Source organism: Coffea arabica, chromosome 8c (assembly GCF_036785885.1).
Source record: "Coffea arabica cultivar ET-39 chromosome 8c, Coffea Arabica ET-39 HiFi, whole genome shotgun sequence".
NCBI classification, from domain to species: Eukaryota; Viridiplantae; Streptophyta; class Magnoliopsida; order Gentianales; family Rubiaceae; genus Coffea; species Coffea arabica.
The window spans coordinates 24146222-24166840 of record NC_092325.1 but is presented as its reverse complement, the minus strand read 5'-3'; positions in this window follow the sequence as shown (position 1 = coordinate 24166840).

Genomic DNA, 20619 nt, shown 5'->3' with positions numbered 1-20619 from the left:
GAGCAATTTGGTCCATTTTTCCCTTCCCCTTTTGTTTTAGTTAGTGAATGTAATAGGTTCATTAGCTTGGTTGCATGCCTATGTGTTACGTATTACTCGCTTTATTAGGGCCTTGCATCTAGTCGAGCATGCTAAATGTTATGTGCTATGTGTTTATGAGTGTTTGGCATGTCTACTCGCTTTCCATAGCCATGAATGAATGTGATGGATGAATGTACGTTTCCGCTAGTCCAACGCTAGTCGGAATTCATAGAATGGGCTAGTCCAACGCTAGACCCTTAGGGATTTCCCCTCGTTAGTACATGTTTGCATGATTCATTACATGTCATGCACTTTTTTTTTAGTTTTATCATTTTCCATGCCCCTCGAACCCCTTTTCCCTCCATTTTAGGATTTTTGCATTTCATGCTAGTTATAGGGTTCATTTGCTTGAGAGTCCCCTTAAATATGGGATATAGACAAGTGTGGCTTTTTCTAAGCCTTAGCACGCTTGTATTCCCTCTATAAAAGGGTAAATTGAGTCACGATTTAGGTCTTCCCGTACCCAATATGCATGAATTCCCTAGGCTCATGCATTTTTAAATCCACTCTACCATTTTATACCCTCATCACACTTTCATTTTCCTCTCATTTTGCACACGTGCACCTTTATGTTTCTTCACTTGCACGCGAACACTTTTATCATCACTTGCACACATGCACTTCATATTATCATTTCACATACCGTACCTTGCCCACTCACGTGCACATTTTCATTTACATATTTATTGTTTTTTTATTACTTTTTCAAACTCATGTCCTCACATTGCATACATGCATTCCATTCATTTGCATCCCACTCGCATTATTCGTGACTTCTTCAAAGGATCGTTATTGGGCTTCACAACTAATGTGATTGGCACCACTCAACCTTTGAAGATAAATTTCCCCATCTACCCCTAAGTCTAGGGTTTGCATTCACGTAGTACACCCAAATGTAATAAATTCTTTGGTTAAAACAAGAAAATCTTTGATTAAATCACGCAACTAGCCTTGGCTAGGTCGAAGGGGTGCCTTGGATTTTATCCTTGCCTTCCCCTTCGTCAAATGTGACTCCCGAACCTTTTTCGTTGGTTTACGTGGACTAGGAGTCGTTTAAAAGGGGTTTCTTACTACTCTTTCCCATTTTTTCTTTAAAAAATTCATTTTTAGGTGACTTGGTACACCTTAACTCATTACCAAGTGGCGACTCCATTTTTTTATTTCAAAAACCCTTTTTAAACTATAATTTTGGGTCAAATCGTCGCATTCTCAAACTCCCATTTAGACCCATTTTTCTTTTAAATCACAATTCATTTTTTCAATCACAAATTGAATCAAAAAATACATTTTTAAAACCATTTATTTTATTTATCAAAAAATGGGGCCCGACATGAAGTTTGTTTCCTTAGTAAGAATTTTACTGGCATTTGTTCCAGTTAGAGCTTATGCTAATCGTAAATTCATGTTTTCCCATGATCTAAGTGCTGATATGCTTCTTCCACTATGGTTTATTTAGTTTGATTGAAAAGCCATACAGGTCTTTACAGAAAAAGCACGAAAACTTGTTGTCTGGAATCACATTTCTGACTAAATGGTCATCCTTACAATGATAATGTGGTATTAAATAAACTTTTCTATCCAAATTTCCATTTTCTACTATTCTCTAAAAGGTCACATGGCTGGCATATTACACGAAGCTAAACCTCAAATCACTCCATGCATACTACTGATCTCAGGTTAAGCATCCTGTAACCTAAGCCATTGTAAAGCTTACTCCACTATAGTTGTAGTCGATTATAAGGCAGATTAGACCACAAATTTTCCATACGTATCATGTCTTATTGCCTCTGAGATAAGAAGCAACTTCTTGTGAATAGGACATTTTGACACCTTGGGGAGAGTCTGCAATGTCTAAATTATACGCAAGCTATTTAAAAGCACATTAACCCTCAATTTCCCTATACATGTCATGTCTTATCGTCTTTGAGATAAAGAGCAGTTTCTTATGAGCAGGACATTTTGCCATCTTGGATTTAGTCTTCAGTGTCTAAATTATACTTGTGCATGTGTTTCAGTATAGTTTCTTGTATCAACTCAATCATTGTTATGAAGTACTTGAGTTGCTTTGACATTGATGTAAAGAAAATTCATTTTTCCATTTACAGCAACCTAAATGAAGAGTTGCCTATTTGAAAGTCAAACCTATTCATATCATTAGCATTGGTGACCAATTCTTGCTGGATTATTGAGCCGATTGGCTTTTGGTCTAAACCTTTATTAGGTAAACTGACATGTGTAGTTAGATAATCTAATGAGAATTTAAACACAAAATAGTTAAATTCATTAAACTCTATTTCATCGCTTACCTGGAACCACCCCACATTCATATCTTATTGTCTTTGAGATAAGGACCATCTTTTTCTGAACAGGACATTTTGACGCCTTCAACTTAGTCTGCGATGCCTACATTATACATATGTTTCTTAAGAGTTACTAGCTGCTTTTAATTATAAAGCAAATTAAATGCCAATTTCTGTATACATATCATGTCTTACTGCCACTGAGATAAGGAGCAGCTTCTTGTGAATAGGACATTTTGATATCTTGGACTTGGTCTACGATGTCTAAAGCGTGCATGTGCATGCGTTTCAGGATAGTTCTTGCATCAACTCAAATATTTTTATGAAGTGCTTGATTTGCTCTGACATTAACATAAAGAAAATTCATTTTTACATCAATCTAAACGAAGAGTTCCTTGTTTGAAAGTCAAACCTGGTCACACCACTGGTACTGCTAACCCATTTCTTGCTGGATTATTGAGCCAATTGACTTCTCACCTAAATCTTTATCAGGTAAGCTGACATATGTGTAGTTAGATAATGTCCATCCAATCATTTATATCTTAATTCAAAATGCAAATATTGTTGTCAATGCGTTATTACAGTTCCTAATTGTCAAGCCATATCGATATTCATTCGCTGATGATCTACAAATAGTATTGGAGCAATCCTATGGTGCTCTATAAATAGTCTAAATGAACAAATTAAACCGATAGGATTGCTCCAAATGTTACATGTGAAGTGAGTATTATTGGCTTAATTTGTTCATTAGGATCCGAGTATTGATTTTAGGCCTTCTATAATTGTAGATTAAAGTTTATCTTTGACTTTGATATAAATAGTCTACACTTGATCTGTGTTTATCTTTGACTTTGATATAAATAGTCTACATTTGATAAGGATGGAATCAAATTTTCATTCATAGATAGAGGTCTGATCTTAGGCAAAATAAAGAGAAAAGGGGAAAAAGAAGCTTGAATGGTTGTTTTCAAGAGCCTTCATGTTCATAAGAAAGAAACTCAAAATGCAACTTTTTTTCAATCAAGCATTACAAGACCTTGAAAAAGAAAAGGGAATGATGCTAAAATTATAGGAATCTTGTATTTTCAAGTGTTAATAAAAAAAACCCTCATCTTCTTCAGTTTGATGCCCTTTTTACCATTAATCTCAAGAATACATAGTCCGAGTTTCTTTATCCTTTTAATCCTTCTCACCAAGTTGGAACTTCTCTTACATTCAGTTTACACATGCCCTTTGGAATCATGGAACTTTCTTGATAGAGGTGATTTAGGTTTTGCACTTATTTACCTATGCACAAACTGCATAAGTATAATATACATAGATATGCAATTATTAAAGTGTCTGGTTGTCTTTGGGGTATTCTAACTAAAATTCTTCATGTCAATTATACACCATAATCCCAACTACTTATTTGTATACCCATATTAAGTACTATCTCGGCAGGGATGAACATGTTTCATAGCTAAGGTGACGTTGAAGTGCTTATACATTAGAAGAATTTGTTATGTTTCATCATGCTAGTAAATAAATCAGTTATCTCTAATGCCACGTGTGTTTTGACGACATAAAATAATGGAGCAAGACTGCCATGCCTATTAGAGACATACAATCCAATTAGTATGTATACAAATTAAATTAGATGAAAACTACTTTGATGTATTTGCTGTAGTGTATGAACACCGGAATCTTCAGCTAGCCAGCCTTGCCCATTACATCAAAGGTGTCTTGATGATGATTAGTATTGTAATTGCATATACGAATATTTAAGGGGACATCTAGGGAGTTTAAGACTTAGTGCTCTAGCTTAACGGCCACTCCTTTATCGTCATCTATATGATATGATTCTCTTGAAAATTTCTATTTTGTCTTGGAAGTTAGCATCTTATAGTTTATCCAAGTTAGGAAATTAAGAAACTGATAAATAAAGATTTGTTTTTTGTATTGTCTAGGGAACTATAGTACCATTTTGACTTGTGGTTCATCATTTGTTCTCAAGTTGTAATGCTATGGAGAAGTTTTTTGTAATGAAAGAAATGCATTGACTCAGTGAAGAGAGATTTTTAGTTCTTCCAATGGCAATCTGCACGAAAAGTGGACAATTCCAATTCGCATGTCAAGTCTTGTACTTGAAGGACTAAACCTCAAAGTCTCCCTTCCACCACTGCTACTACGAAATGCGGCATTCTTGACCAAGATCGGCTTCAGAGATAATTTCTTGTGTAGTCTTCTACCTATGCTATCAAATTCTTTTTGACCTGGACTTCTTGCTTAGTGGTAGTTGCATTTGGTGTGAGTTTGGATTATATACCAGGCCTTGAATCAGAATAGAAATGCGATTATTGACAGCTGATCAATCTGTTTATTATGTTGACTCATTCTAATGACAATAAATGTCAACTAATGTGCTTATATTCAGGAGACTAATTTGTTTTCGATGCACTTTTGCGGTGAAAACTTATTTTTTCCCTTCTTGTTCCCTACTTCTATGAAATACATGCAAGGAATTCTATTCGTTATACATGGCAAATTGTGGATTCATAAATTTAGGCAAAATTTGGGCAATCTCGTGCGTCACGCAAGGCATGAGAAACTAGTACATCTATATGCAAGAAACACTTGTAGGACATCCAAACAAAATTCAACAAATACCAAATTCTTATCCTTAGAATGTAACAAGAAGTCGAACACCGTAGCCAATATTATTGAGGATAAATCTCTCAATTTGTCATTAATATTTTTAAGATTAGTTCAAAGCCTTTTAAAAAATTAATCTAGATTAACAACCTCCAGAAAACTTGGTTTGGGGTATATGGACTTCCCAAAACTTAATTTAGATTTACATCCCCTCAAAAATTAATTTGGATTCACTGCTTCCCAAAAGTTTGGTTTGGACTTAAAGTTCCTATAGAATTGTAGTTTGGTTTTAGTGTCTCTTTGGGGTCAAAATCTCCCAAAACATTGATTTCGATTCACATTCTCCCCATTCTTTTAATTTGGATCCACAATTTTCACAAAACTTATTTGCGTTCACAACCTCTACAAATATTAATTTGAATCATAGCCTCACCAGAAACTTACTTGAGCTCACAACCTATGAAAATTTTAATTTGATTTTTTCCTAAATATCGATTTGGGTTTACAACCTATCGAAAATTTAATTTGGATTCGTCTTACTAAATATTAATTTAGGTTCACAACCAACAATTATGTTGGGATCGTCATCTCTCAAAAAATTTATTTGCATTCATAGCATTAGGGAACTCAATCTAGATCTATAAGAGTTATTTAACAATTTACTAAATAAACTTGTCAAAAGGAAAAAAAAAGGTATTTTCGGTTCCTATTGTTTGACTTATGTATCAAATTGGTTTCTAACATTTTGACCAAAACAAATTCCGTTCCCAAAATTTCTAATTTTATTCAACTTTAGGACAAGTGACCAGAATGTAACAAACGTAATGGTCAAAATTAATTTACCATTAGTCACCAGTTTTGAATTTACATTTGTGGTCCTCATTATTTGGATTTTGAATCATTATAATTTTTTAAGTTTCAAATAATGATTATTGAGGATTTTAGAATAAAATGAAATACAAATTAGATTGAAATTATTTTAGATGTGTATTAGAAATTCTAATTAAACTTCACATATTTTATTTTCTTTATTTTATTTATTGATGCTGTTAGTTTCTCGTCTTTCTTCTATTTTCTATATATTGTTAGTTTTCGGTTGTGCATGTTATATGTATTTATTATTTTGGTTATTATATACTCAATTAAAAATTCCTCTAAAATATGAGTTATAATATACTAAATGGAAAATTCTATGTTCCCTTTAAGGAACTATTTGTTAAGAAGTTTATTTAAACCCTACTTCTCGCGTCAAGCACACAGATCATTTGCTAATATAGTGAATATTCAGGTGTTGAATTTCACAAAGAAAGTAATTAGTTATCAAAATTTTTTAAATTACTCAATTATTAGACTACAAGATTAAGCAAGATGATTAAACTACAAAAAGGCCAATAAAGTAAAGACCAAAATGCACAAAGTGCCAAGAATTAATGAGTTTTAAGATTTTGATTTCCTCCATAGTCCTATCTAGAATTTTATCATAGTCCATTACTTAAGTTCTCATACAACCCTATGGTTAATCTCCTAATATTATAAAATCTACTTTTGTGACGGCCCCACCTTCCCCTAAGGCGAACCAAAGGGTTCGGTGGACCGCCTGCCCAACTTTCGCCAGGACTCACTCACTCGTATCACGTACATACCTCCATTGATAATAAATAACGTCGCAATTCAAACTTACAATTTGCATCGATGCACATTCAAAATACAAAGCCTCTATATACCCAAACTGGTTTAACGTGTATACAATCCAAGTACAAATCATCCTAATCGATGATAGCACGAGTACAAGTCAAAAGTCAAAAACAACTAGGCTACGCTAGTCTGTACATGTCTCATGCCTCGCTCGTACCCCCTGTAAGGAAAACAAATGGCGTGGAATGAGCTAAAAGCCCAGTGAGGTTCCAAATAACAAATTGACCATTTTAAAAGTACGAATATCAACGTAGCAAGTTAATGGCATCAAAAGTTCATAAGAGTGAACATTAATACTTCAAGTAGCAAATCTCAAAGTGAGCAAGAGTAAAAGTTTTTCAGAAGAATCAATAATCCAATAAGCAATCATCATTCCAAAGTATAAGGATACGGAAGGCTCTTAGGAGCCAAATTTCCAGTGCATTGTAGACACCAAATTTTAGCTCAAGTTCATTTACTCTTTGTTTCTTAGTTTTTGTTTTTGTCATGTTTGTTTTATTCATTTTTAGTTTTTTTTTAGTTTTCATGTCATTATTTTATTTTAAACTTTTAGGATGGAATTTCTCAAAAGAAAAAGAAAACAATGGAAAAATCATGAAAAAAGAGAAAAAGGGAAAATTGGTCACAAAAATACGTTCAAATTCAATCTTTTGGCACTTTAGTTATTTTTATTAAGTTATTTTGAGAAAAGAAAAGAAAAAAGGAAAAAGGGGAAAAATGGAGAAAATTTGAAAAATGGACATTTTTGTTGTTTTTATTTATTTATTTATTTGTTTTCATTCTTATTATTGTTACATGATTTTGTCATTTTGTTATTATTATTATTATTATTTATATTCTGTATTTATTAAGTTAAAAAAAAAAAAAAAAAAAACTAAAACTAACGCTCAGCATGCAAGCTGCGTTTTTGCAGCAGCTTGCAAGTGAACTTTGGGGAGATCCTTAGTTGCAAATATAGCAGAAGATCCTGGAGTTTTAGGGTTGGAGGCTGCCCATATAAAAGCCAAAGGGACAGCCGCAAGGGGAAGGGTAGAAAAGAACGGCTGAAAAATCAAAGAGGGAGTTGGATGGCAAAAGGAAAACACAAGGAAAAAAAAAACAGCTAGGAACGGCTAAGGAGAAACCGAGATGGTGAGAAGAGATTGACGGAACAAAAAGAGCAAAAGAAACGGCAAAAGAAGAAAAAAAGAGAGTGACGACTGAACAGAAAGGGGAGGGAGAAATATGGGCTGAGATAGAGGTGAGAAGGGAGAGAACATAGGATGGGAGTGGTGATTGAATCTAGAGGAAATTGATAGAAACTCAACAAAGGCAAAAGCGGCAGAAATCGACGGGCAAGGAGGTGAAGAGCAGCAAAAAATTCGACCTTCCAGCCTGCATTTTTCCAGCGAACGACAGAAGACTCTGAGCTCCCAAAATTTGGATTCCTACATCTCAACTTCATAGGCTACAAAGGTAATCCTTTTCTGGCTTCATATCTCCCAACAAGCTCAGCAGTTTGTATGTTTTTCCTTTTCCATTAGACTTCATAAATTTTCAGTTTTGGTCCGCAAGTTTCACGGTAGAGAGTTGCAGGTTTGGACATTGTTTTGATATGATGAGTTTATATTGACATTCTGGGTTTGTTGTCGGAGGTTGAGATTGAAGATTTTGGAGTTTGTTTGTCGTGAGAATCAGTTTTGTTTGGGTAGTTATCGATCATGCCTGTTTTGTCTTGGGCTAGTTCTTCATTTTGTTCTAACGCTAAAGGGGCCGAAGAGTTGGAATTTCTGGAATAGATTTTTACATGTGGAAGTGTTGCATATTGTTTTCTTGTTAGAAGCCTAAAAATTCATGATGTTGATTGTTGGGATGTGGTTCAATAATGGTAAAGATTTGTGATTTGGGTTGAAGATTAAAAAAAATGAATGAAGAGTCTTGCGGCAATCTAAGGTTGGCCGTTAACTGATTTTGTATGAAGGTTGGCCGTGAACTTACCTGTCCTCATTTAAAACTCTGGCTCATTGGCATTGTTTTCTGGTTTGTTTGAGTCAAATTTTAGCATGAACATGAATTATTTCTGAAGTACTTTGAATCTGAAGTCTGTCTCACAGTTGAACAGCAAACAGATTTTCATTTTTGATTGATAATTTCTGGGTATCTAAGCCTTCTGAAATGATTTGATTTTCCTCTTTGGTTTAATGCATGTGAGTTATATGGTTGGTTGGAGTTGAAGATGCAATATACGTGTGTGCTTGGGGAGGCTTGAAAGCTTTAAATTAGGACCAAGTGCTTGCTGAAATTAACCATTGAACCAGTCTTGCGCACATATGTTCTAGATTTTTTTGGGCGTGGCTTTCCATCTGATTTTTGTTGATCTTGATTGGCTTGGTTGGTTAGTTAATTGCTTAGTGTAAAGATGTGAACCTGGAGTTGGGAGTATTCAATCAAAATCATGTGTCAAAAACTGGAAAAAATTGAGTTAGGAAACTAAAATGCAGCATGCCTTATGTTCGGCACACTTGAGACCTGTGTTTGAAAATGAGAATCACAACTAGTTTTGTTGCCGAAAGGTCACACCCTTTGCCAAAGCTCCTAAATTGTAGCAATCTTCTTTCATCTTGCATCAATGTTTCATAAGCTTTTGCATAATTTCCTTCCATGTTTTGATTGTTAGATGTGGAACTTGTTCGTTTTGTTGCTTCATCCAAAGTTTGGATAGGTGAAAGGGTTAGTCAAAGCTGCTTAGAATTTGTGCATAAGATGGAAATTGCAGCCAGCGTTTGTTTTAATATCAAGAAGATGTTCATTGCAGAAATTTTGTTTCCTACGTATGCATGCATGTAAATGTCCAAGAATTGCACTTTGACCCCTTAGGTTTCCCCTTATGCCACTATAACCCAAGCAATTGAATAATCTCTTCAATTTGGTCCTTGGCAGCTCAAACTTTACCACTTTTCATTGTTTGTTTGCTTCAATTAGTTACCATGCTTTGTTTAAATTGCACGTCATACATGAATTTAGGGGCTTTATGACCAAGTGAGCTTGTGTTTGCCTATTTTCTTTAATTTTCTCAAATAAATTGGTACCTTGACCATTTCTTTTATTTTGGAGGATAAATAAGTAATTTCACTTCATTAGGGCATCAATTCAAGGGAGGTATACTCTATCCCTCATTTGCACTTCATTTTGACCCTACGTGCTCCTACGTGTTATGTGAATATGCATGTCTATTTTGATTTTCCTTGTTTTTCCTTAATTCCTTGCATTTATTTCATTTACTTTTACTTTTATTCAAGTATTCTTTTAATGGGGTATGTGTACACCTCTTGGCTTGTAATAGATAGGGTTTGGAGGAGCATTCGATGAAGAGCTGTTGAAGACTTGTGCCTAGCTAGCAAATGTAATAGTTAGGGCCTTAATCACTTTATGTGTCTTGCATGTCTATGTGCTATATGTTTAATCGTTTTCTTAGGTTTTGGCATTTAGATATGCATGCTAAGTGTTATGTGCTATGTGATTGACATGTCTACTCGCCTTCCATATCTTTGAATGAATGTGATGGATGAATGTACGTTTCCACTAGTCCAACGCTAGTCGGAATTCATAGAATGGGCTAGTCCAACGCTAGACCCTTAGGGATTTCCCCTCGTTAGTACATGTTTGCATGTTCATTACATGTCATGCACTTTTTTTTTAGTTTTATCATTTTCCATGCCCCTCGAACCCCTTTTCCCTCCATTTTAGGATTTTTGCATTTCATGCTAGTTATAGGGTTCATTTGCTTGAGAGTCCGCTTAAATATGGGATATAGACGAGTGTGGCTTTTTCTAAGCCTTAGCACGCTTGTATTCCCTCTATAAAAGGGCAAATTGAGTCACGATTTAGGTCTCCCCGTACCCAATATGCATGAATTCCTTAGGCTCATGCATTCCGAATCCACTCTATCATCACACTTTCACTTTTCCTTTCACTTACACACGGATACCATTTGGCACACGTGCACCTTTATATTTTCACTTGCACACGAGCACTTTTGTCATTTCTTGCACACATGCACTTCATATTACCATTTCATATACCGCACCTTGCCCACTCACGTGCACACTCTCACTTACACATTGTCGTCTTTTATTACTTTTTCAAACTCATGCCTTCACATTGCATACATCCATTCCATTCATTTGCATCCCACTTGCATTATTCGTGACCCCTTCAAAGGATCGTTATTGGGCTTCACAATTAATGTGATTGGCACCACTCAACCTTTGAAGAGAAATTTCCCTCAATACCCCTAGGTCTAGGGTTTGCATTCATGTACTGCATCCAAATGTAATGAATTCTTTGATTAAAACAAGAAAATCTTTGATTAAATCAACGCAACTAGCCTTGGCTAGGTCAAAGGGGTGCCTTGGATTTTATCCTTGCCTTCCCCTTTGTCAAATGTGACTCCCGAACCTTCTTCTTTGGTTTACGTAGACTAGGAGTCGTTTAAAAAGGGTTTCTCACTATTTTTTCCTATTTTTCTTTAAAAATATATTTTTTAGGTGACTTGGTACACCTTAACTCATTACCAAGTGGCGACTCCGTATTTAGTTTTAAAAACCCTTTTTAAACTATAATTTTGGGTCAAATCATCGCATTCTCAAACCCCCATTTAGACCCACTTTTCTTTTAAATCAAAATTCATTTTTCAATCACAAAAAATACATTTTTAAAACCATTTATTTATTTATCAAAAAATGGGGCGCGACATGCATCACCAGAGCTTGATCAAGTGATAGTTGACACTCCGTCAACCTTCAAGTAAGTAACCAATTCAGGAGAGCACCACTTACACTACTCTTTGTCCACCATTCACACCCCCTACTGGGCCCAAAATCCTCAATAAACACGGGTGGTAATACTCGAGTATACCGATTAGTCGAGAAGATAACACTCCACTCGACATTAATAACTACTCATGGTTCATTATCTAATCGACCAAGCCCTTGCCGGCTCGACCCGATTAACTAGCCAGTGGGGTTTGGGGTCCCCCAAAAGTCGATGAGGTAACATTCCAATCGACTGAATTAAAATAAAAGTACGGAGACGGGAATGAGAGGCACCTCCCACTCGGATTGAGTGTGGTACGTACTGCCGCTCCGCACTTACAACTCAAGTACAAGTATATCAAATCAATTGCAACAATAAACAAGTATATATCATGTTAGGGCAAGTGCGATAAAGTACATTCTTGCCCGACCGAATAAATGATATATCATTAAATCACATTGGTCAAGTATTGAAAACAAGTGTCCAGTTCAATCAGGTATTTAGAAGCACTCACCAAAAGATATAGTGCCTTTATTGGTCACTTTCAGGTTGTACTCCGGGTTTGGAGTCCAAATCTGCGATAAAACTCAGTTTAAGAACTTTAAAAATCGACTAAGGTTCGAAACTTAGACGTTTCGTTCAATAAGAATCAAGAAATGAAAATTCACTTGGAGAATATTCGTGAAACACTCGCTCGCTTTTCAAACTATATAACTTTATAACATTTATACTTTGAAATGCCATTTGAGTCGAAAGTACAAGGAAAACGTACTTCAAGCAGTCATTATTTTATTTCCCAAGGGTACAAGTTCGGCCAAGTCCTTACATATATACCTCGGTAAAATAAGACACAAATATCCTAGATGGTTCAAGTAGTAGTCACTCTTAACCCTTATTCAAGTTGCAAGCATGTCTACCTAGCCCTTGAGCGTAAATTTGGGCAGCACGCCCTTTGTATTTACCTATTTTCCAGCCATTCATGGCTTCATTCTTTTCCTCAATCAAACCCAAAGTTACACACCAAACAATCTCATTCCAATAGCCATTCAATAGGCTCAAGGTAATACAAGTACAAAACCAAGCTAGGAACATGTGCGGAAATGAGGTTTAGCAAAAGACAGATTTGATGTGTTTTTGCGTAATAGACACAACCGAAGCTACGCTTATCGGATTGGGATGAAATTTATACCATTTCAAAGCTAAGACAGAGGGCTACAATTTTGATGAAGCACTTAGTCCAAATTCCAGTGTAACCCAGTCAAATTCCCAATTCACAGAACCAAGTTCCAACTAACCGGCCAGTTAACCATACTACATTCAAATGGCCATATCTCAAGCTACCAAAGTCCGTTTAAGACATTCTTGGAGGCGTTGAAAAGCTAAGATAAGGTACTAAAACTTTCATGTTTTTGGTAAAACCTATTTCAGTACGTATCAAGGTGAATAAACGCATCCAACTTAGTGTACTGTCAAAACTGTCCGCTGATTTTACTCCTAGGGCAGTCAGGGTATTTTTGTCTTTTCACAGGCTACATTACTCCGATTGAGTTGAAATTTTGTAGGCATCCATAAAATATCATTATATACAACTTTTATGTTTTGTGCTAAGCCTAATTCAGCCTATAACATAAATAAATGGAATCGGGCAGAACTGAAACTACAATTTCCAGAAATCTGGAATTTTGCTATATTCAAGCTATAATTCACATTTTTACCTTTCAACTACCACTACTTTCACCTTTACAAGATCATATACCTTATATATACATCATACAACACCTAACCCACAAGAAACCCTAACTCAAAAGTCATCCATCTAATCATCAAAATCACTTGAAACAAGCATCACAAGCACAATACCAACATTAATACCCAACTTAATCATGATTAATGGAGAAAGAATGGTTGATCAGCCATTATACCTCAAGACACAAGCTTGAAAGGATGATCCTTCACCTCTCCTTGAAATCTTTGGTTCCTTAAGCTTCCCAAGCTTCCAAACTAGTGATTAATTGGTTTAGTTTTTCTTGGTTGCACTCAAAAGGTTGGATTCAAGGTAGAAGATGGAAAACTCTCTTCACTCTCTTGTTCCTCTTGATCTCGGCCAAAAACAGAAAGAAATGAGGGAAAAATGAACTCAAATGGAAGATAAGAAGGTGAGACTTGGCTTGGTTAAGAAACCATAGGTGGTTGACACTTGTCACCACCAAAGCCATCCAAGTTTTTTGCTTTCTTTTCCTTGCATTTTGGCCACAATTTTCGGCCATGTGGCTGAGGATGAGGGGTGATATTTTGCAAAAATATCAAGGGTATGTGGTGGTAAGGAAGTGGTGGTCAAGTGGTAGGTTCAATCAGTAGTGATCGATACCCGTCGGTTTGAGCCGATTTTTCTTAAATCGCGTATACTAGGGTTTTTACCTTCTAATCACTATCTTATTATTATCACTTCTAATCATATAATATTTCCTCATCCAAAAGTCACTCTTACCTACCCACTCGGTACCGAAAAGTCACACTACGGAAAAACGTGAAAACCCTAATTCGTGCTAACTTAAAATCGAAACGTGAAACCCTACTTTCTAGGTTCATTTGCACTTATTGTGGGGTGATTGAGTAGTAAGGCTATTATAAATTAATAATTTCCAAATAAAAGGGTATTTTTAAGAAAAAAGTGAGAGTTTTACAATTCCATAAATTGAATTTAGGGTTTCGGTTGAAATATGAGAAATTTGAGAAAACGGTCAGTCACAAGTGAAACTAGGGTTTTGATTAGACTTTTAGGGTTTCCAGTCTTTTAAAACAAAACAAGGTTTTAAATCAAACCCAAAGAAATAACTTTAGTTTCTTCTTTAAAACAAAATAACGTTTTTTTTAAATAAAAATAAATGAAAGAAACCATAATATCCTCTTTGAGACTAAACAAAAGATGATCCTAAAAGTTGGGGTATCACAACTTTCGCTAATGAATCAAATGCATTAGTAATCAAATTTAATCTACTTTCATAACCTATATCCAATTAAAGACTGATTAAAATCAAGAAATTAGCCATTACCCTCTGAGAGATTCTCTAGATTCATGAGTAAACCATTTGGAGTTTACATCTTTATGATCAAGTATTAATTAACAATTTCATTAGTCAAATAACACCTAACATACTTTATAATTATGTTCATTTTAATTGCAAAAGTTAAAACTAGACATAAAATAGCAAGTCATTAATATTCATCAATCAACCAAGATAAATTATGGACTAAGAATAAATAGATTCCATCTCATTCTAGAAATGAGATTTAGCTATTCATAATTGTAGTAAATAAAAAATAAATAAATAAGGAAACATAAATTCCATTAATAAGAAAGTAAACAAGAAGAATGGTAGAATATCCTAGCCAAAATTAGGGAGCTTCCCCCTCCTTGCTCTTTGCAATCTTCAAAGTACAAATAAAAAATAATAAAAGATAAAAGGCCTATGCTAAAACTACTCTTAAAGTATTCCTAAATATGACTAATTATTCTTGAAATTCATATTCAATAACTCCCTTTTATAGTTGAAAAGAATTGGAATGCAATTAGGAAGAGAAAGGCTTATCAGGATAGGAATTTGACTATTTTGCTCTCAATTTGATATGGAGATAATTTAATCATAGAAGTCGATTCAACTTTGGAACAAAAGAGGAAAGCTATAGAAAATTCAATAACAATTCTAGTGGTTTAAGAATTAGTTCATTTGGACATCTAGGTGTAGATTGATGCCCAAAAAATCACTAAATGATCAAAAGGCAATTCTAGAAGTTTTAAGAAAGTGTAGTACCAAGATATCATTTTTGTGTTTGAACTTTGGTGTCTTCACAAGAATTATAGCCCATTAATCTTAGTTTTGAAATGCATCAAGAATCACATTAATTGGATTACTATAGTTTGAATTATGACCAATATATTAAAAAACATAAAACTGACTCCAAATCTCTTTTGGAAACTAATTTCCTTAATTTCTTCAAAGTGGTTTCAACTTGATTTCTTTCTTACTCCAAACTTTCTATATGTCTTTCAGCATTTAAGAACTATCTTTTTACATTTCTTTGAATACTTTTTCATCATTTTTTCTAAATCTTATGAAAACAAACGGAAAACACCACTTATATCCATTAGTCTTGCAATTTTATATCAAAACATGCTTAAAACACAAAAATACTAACAAATCCCTTAAATGAACCACTTTAATGCACAAAATAGATGACAAGAATTTTACTTCGCACCAAATTTTAAAAACCTAAATATCTCATTTTCTGCAAGTATACAGATCATTTATCGAGTATAACGGATATTAGGTATCGATCCCACAGAAAAGATTGCCAACTACTAGTGGTAATCGAACTTCTCTATTATTTAGACATCACAAGTACAACAAGTAAATCTAAACTATTATCATGCAACAAAAGTGACAATAAAGAGATTCCTAGGGTCATAGAATTCCTAACTATTCTTACAAGTGAAAATTACCAGTTAATTAAGTTTATTATCTTGGCTAACTCATGGCTAATTTCCTACAGTATGTGATACCCGTTTTTGTCAGTGCACCAACCATACCTATAACTATTCCTCACCTATGTTTTGTGATGAAGAAACTAGCTAAAGATTCATCAAATTCTATGAAATTACAAGGTTAAAGCCAAAGGTAATTCCCTACTTTCGTGAAAATACTCCCTAGGTTCAACACTTCATGAATTAGTGTTAGATCAAAACTTTCATTGATGATACAACACCTTTAGATAATCACACTTAATGGCAATTAATCAAGGTTGAAATAGCAAAAATGTTAAATAACTTGCTCAAGGAATAAACTCCAAATAACTATGAAAAGATCACATAATAGTTATAGCAAGTTCATCCATTCCCTAGGTATAAAAATTAGGAAGACATAAATTAAACACAAACAATAACCAAACTTGTATTATAACTAAACATAAAATTCAATACAAGAAATAAAGTGATAGGAGAGAAGTCACCTTTGTTACATGAGCTCCAAACTCTCCGTCTTCATCCTCACACTTCATTTATACTTAGTTCCATGCAAAACTTGGATGAAACAAACTATGCTAATCTATACTAACTAATGAACTAAGAAGTTCTAGTCAAAACTACATTTTTGTGTTGTTTCTCTAGACTGCAAAGTTTTGAAAAATATTCTCCAAGGCCTCCATTTATAGATGAATGAAGCTTCAATCAGTCACGTTAAAGTTGTGCAACTTGTGTCTTGAAATCACCAAAAGATGCTTCTTCAAGTTTCTAATGTTACTTCTACAGAAACCAGCCAAAATTGATCTATAAATGAGCTAGAAAAGTTGTGTAAAGTTGAGCAAGTGGCTGTGGAAATTGTATAGCCATTTTTAGAATGCACACCCTCAATACACAGGCTAAGGTCATGTATTGAGCCCGAGTATTGGTTCCCCTACATCTTGTTTGTCTTTTTCTGCTCCAGTTAAAACAAGAAGATAAAAACAAAGATCCCTGCGCATTTAGTTGGCATTTTGCTTCCAGAAAACTACATTTGTTGGTCTAGTCATTTCTAAATCATCCTCGAATTGCGTATAATGTTATTGCATGAATCCTTGGTGATTCAAAATGATCATTAATCTTCAAATCCTACAAATGCTACCAACTTTTCACATGAAACTGATCAAATGCAAGTGATGTGTGCACGGACCTTAGCCCACGTAATGACCCAGTCCGAGTCCCATTGGGCCCAGTCACACGTGCACGAGCCAAACTCTTCAAAGAATCCCTCCAAGGCCTTGTTTGACTGGTCCAAGACCAACATGGAGTCCATAGAGATATTGAAGGCCTAGAAGGAGACAAGAAAGTCATCTACACCATGATCCAAGCCCATAAGAGTCAAGTGGGCCTCCAAGTGAGTTGGCCGAATAGGGCTTTAGGTCTTAGTGATTACTTAAAGTTAGATTAGTCGCTTTAATAGAGCATGGGCCGGCCCATCTTGACACCAAGATGTCCGACTACTTCCCTTAGGGTTTTTTGTAACCTTTAGCCTATAAATAGGCTTGCTTTGTAAGGTTTTAAGTAGATGTTTTATCAATAAAGTTTGATTATTTTCGATTCTTCTTATTGAGAGAGATTTGAGCCTTTACTTGCTTTGGCAAGGGCTATTGAGCAATCTTGCATCTTGTCCTAGATTATTCTACCGACCTATCCATTAGAGTAATCACCTCTGTGGAGTTGTCGTTCTACCGCCTTTAATCAAATCTTGTCGTCTGTTTGATTCTAGATTCCGCAATCCAAGCGTTGGACCGCCTCGCTAGATCCTTGGGCAAACGTGCTACATGTCTCGAAACAAGTTGATCGAGGTCCGTATCAGTTGGTATTAGAGCTTTGGTGGAGGTATCTTCCATTATATCCGTACTTTTTGTCTTTGTTTTCTTTGTTTCCTCTGCCTTGTTTTACAAAAAAAACATTCTGTTCGTTATAGTTGTCATTCTTGTTGCATCTTTTTTTTTTAAAAAAAAAAAATTCTGTCCGTTGGTATTACTTCGTGTCTTGAATTTGTCCGTCTTTTTGTCATTGAACCTTTTGCTAGTCTGTCCGCCCGTCTCTTTCTTTGTTGTGTCAAATCTCTCCGGAATATTGCTTGGTCTTAGTGAGTCCAATTTCTGTCCATTCGTCCATAGTTGTTGTGACCAATCTGTCCGCAAATTGTTTCATGGTATTGAGTCCGTTGTTGCATCGAATTTCTGCTCGTATGTGTTGCCATCGTTGCTTCTAAACCTGTCCGAAAATATTGCTCATTGTTTAGCGTCAAATCTGTCCATGCGTGTGTCATTGTTGCCGTTGATAATGTGACCGTATCTTGTGTCCTTGTCGCATCCAAATTCTGTCCAAGTAGATAGTCCAAGCCGAAGCTACAAGAAGGCAAGTAGGCAACGGCTAGGGTTTAGCTTTGACGGCTAGGGTTTATTTTTCCAAATCTGTCCAACTCGGTTCATGAGTCATCCAAACTGTTTTCTTAATTTCTAATCTGATTTTGGGTTAAAACTTGTTGGTGTTGTGAAATCTTGAAAAGAATCTACAAGATTTTAGGGTTTCTTGAAGTTCTTGGTTACTACCTAGAAGTTCTTGAAATTCTTGAAAGTATCTTGCTAGCTCTTGAGGGACTTGGGTTGTGCGTTATTGCGAGTTGAGGGGCTGACGTTATTTGTGGAATTTTTACTACTTCAGCCGAGTATCTTGTTGTTCTTTGAGTAAAAAAAAAAAGGAAAACAGAAACGAAAAGAAAAGAAAGAAAACCATTCGGCTAGGACAAGAAGGCCGAACAAGAAAAAAAGGAAGAACTCGGTTCTTTATTGCCAAGACAACTACCATTACATCTTGTTTCTAAACCAAACCAAAAAATTACAAAAGGGAAGAAACTGTGAGGACCCAAAATTTTTTTTTATATTATCGAATATTAGTAGTTTGCTTAAATATTTATTTACTCATTTTTCTCCAAATTATTTATTTCGATCATTTAAAATCTATTTATATGGAACGACGCCTCTTTTATATTTTTTTAAAGCGTTTTGTTGGAAAAATTCACTTTTCAAAAACTCGTTTAGTTCGGAACAATGAGTACACGTGTTTCGAGACTATATTTGAATCGAGAGTGTATTAATATTAGAGAGTTAAGAATAATCAATGGTAGATTAAGAAAGGTTCATTGAGAAATTAATACTCGACTCATGTAAAGACTCACAAAAATTTACCTATTTTAAACTCCAAATTCTAGCTCATTTAATTATTTATTTGGCCAATTGCCCCAAATATTGTTTTCTAACCTTTTTAGACCTAATTAAAGGGATTTATGGCTTAGTTATATTTTTAAAGTGACTCGTTTCAAAATTTAATTTCTGAAGACTCGTTAAGTGAAAATAGTGAATACGCGATTGGAATAAATAATTGAATTGTGGATACAATAAGTTTGGAAAAAATTGGAAACTTGTACATTAGTCTCAAAATAGGTATTTTTATGTTTAAGTGCTCAATTATTAGTTAGTAATATTATCGTTATAAGAATTTCTTAGAAATTTCACTCTATCACGTATAAATCGGAAGTATGCGTGTTCAAGTGTGCATTTAATTGAGGGCCTTTAGTCCATTATTTTGGGACAATTAAGAGTGAATAATATTTATATGGATATAAGTGCATTAGAGGTTTAGTGCACTAGTGAAATAAACTCGAGAGGAATCGAGCACAAAATGCGCGCGTACGCGCACTATTCCTAGTTGACTTTTGAAACAAACTTTGGCCAAATCTTAAAGCTTCTCACGGAAGCTTATTATCAGCAATTGCTCTTCTTTTTCTGCTCTCATCAGCCGAACAACACAAGGAGAAAAGAGAGCTCCAAGCTTCAACTTTTTCCCTCAAATTCCTCCATCAAACTTCCTCCGTTTCACTTCAAAATTTGACCGCACCTAGCTTAACTCTTGGAGATTACATCTAGCTAAAAAAAGGGGGAGCTTTTCACGGTTTTCTTGGCCAAGGAGAGGACCGAAAATTTCTGTTGTACACATCAAAGCAAGTAGGTAACGATCAAACCTCGGAAACTTAATTTATGGAAGTTCTAGTGCACCTTTAAACTCTTACTTGCATATGGGTAGTTTGTTTTGATGGAAAATTTGGTTGTGTGGGCTCTATGAACTCCCACCTTGGATATATGAACTAATTTGTGGTGTTTTGATGGTAATAATGTTTATTTTGTGCTTAAACTAGTGGATTAATGTTGGGTTATTGATGGAAACTCAAATGAGGTGCAATGGGAAAAAGTGACCACTTTTGTGCAAGATTTTGAGGTTTTAATGGCTTGTTTATGTTGTTTACATGTTATACTGATTGTGTAAAAAGTTTCATGGAAAAATAATATGATTTGGTTGGTTAAATGAAGTGATTTCCAAAGTTTAGAAAACTGGAAAATGATTCCCGTCACTACCAGACAGTCATCTTGTTTCAGCTATAATTCATTGCTTCGATGTCGGAATCGAGTGCCGTTTGTGGCACTGGAAACTAGACATTCCCAGCTTTCATTTGGTATAAAATTCACATTCTGGTTCCACTCGAGTGAGCCAAAC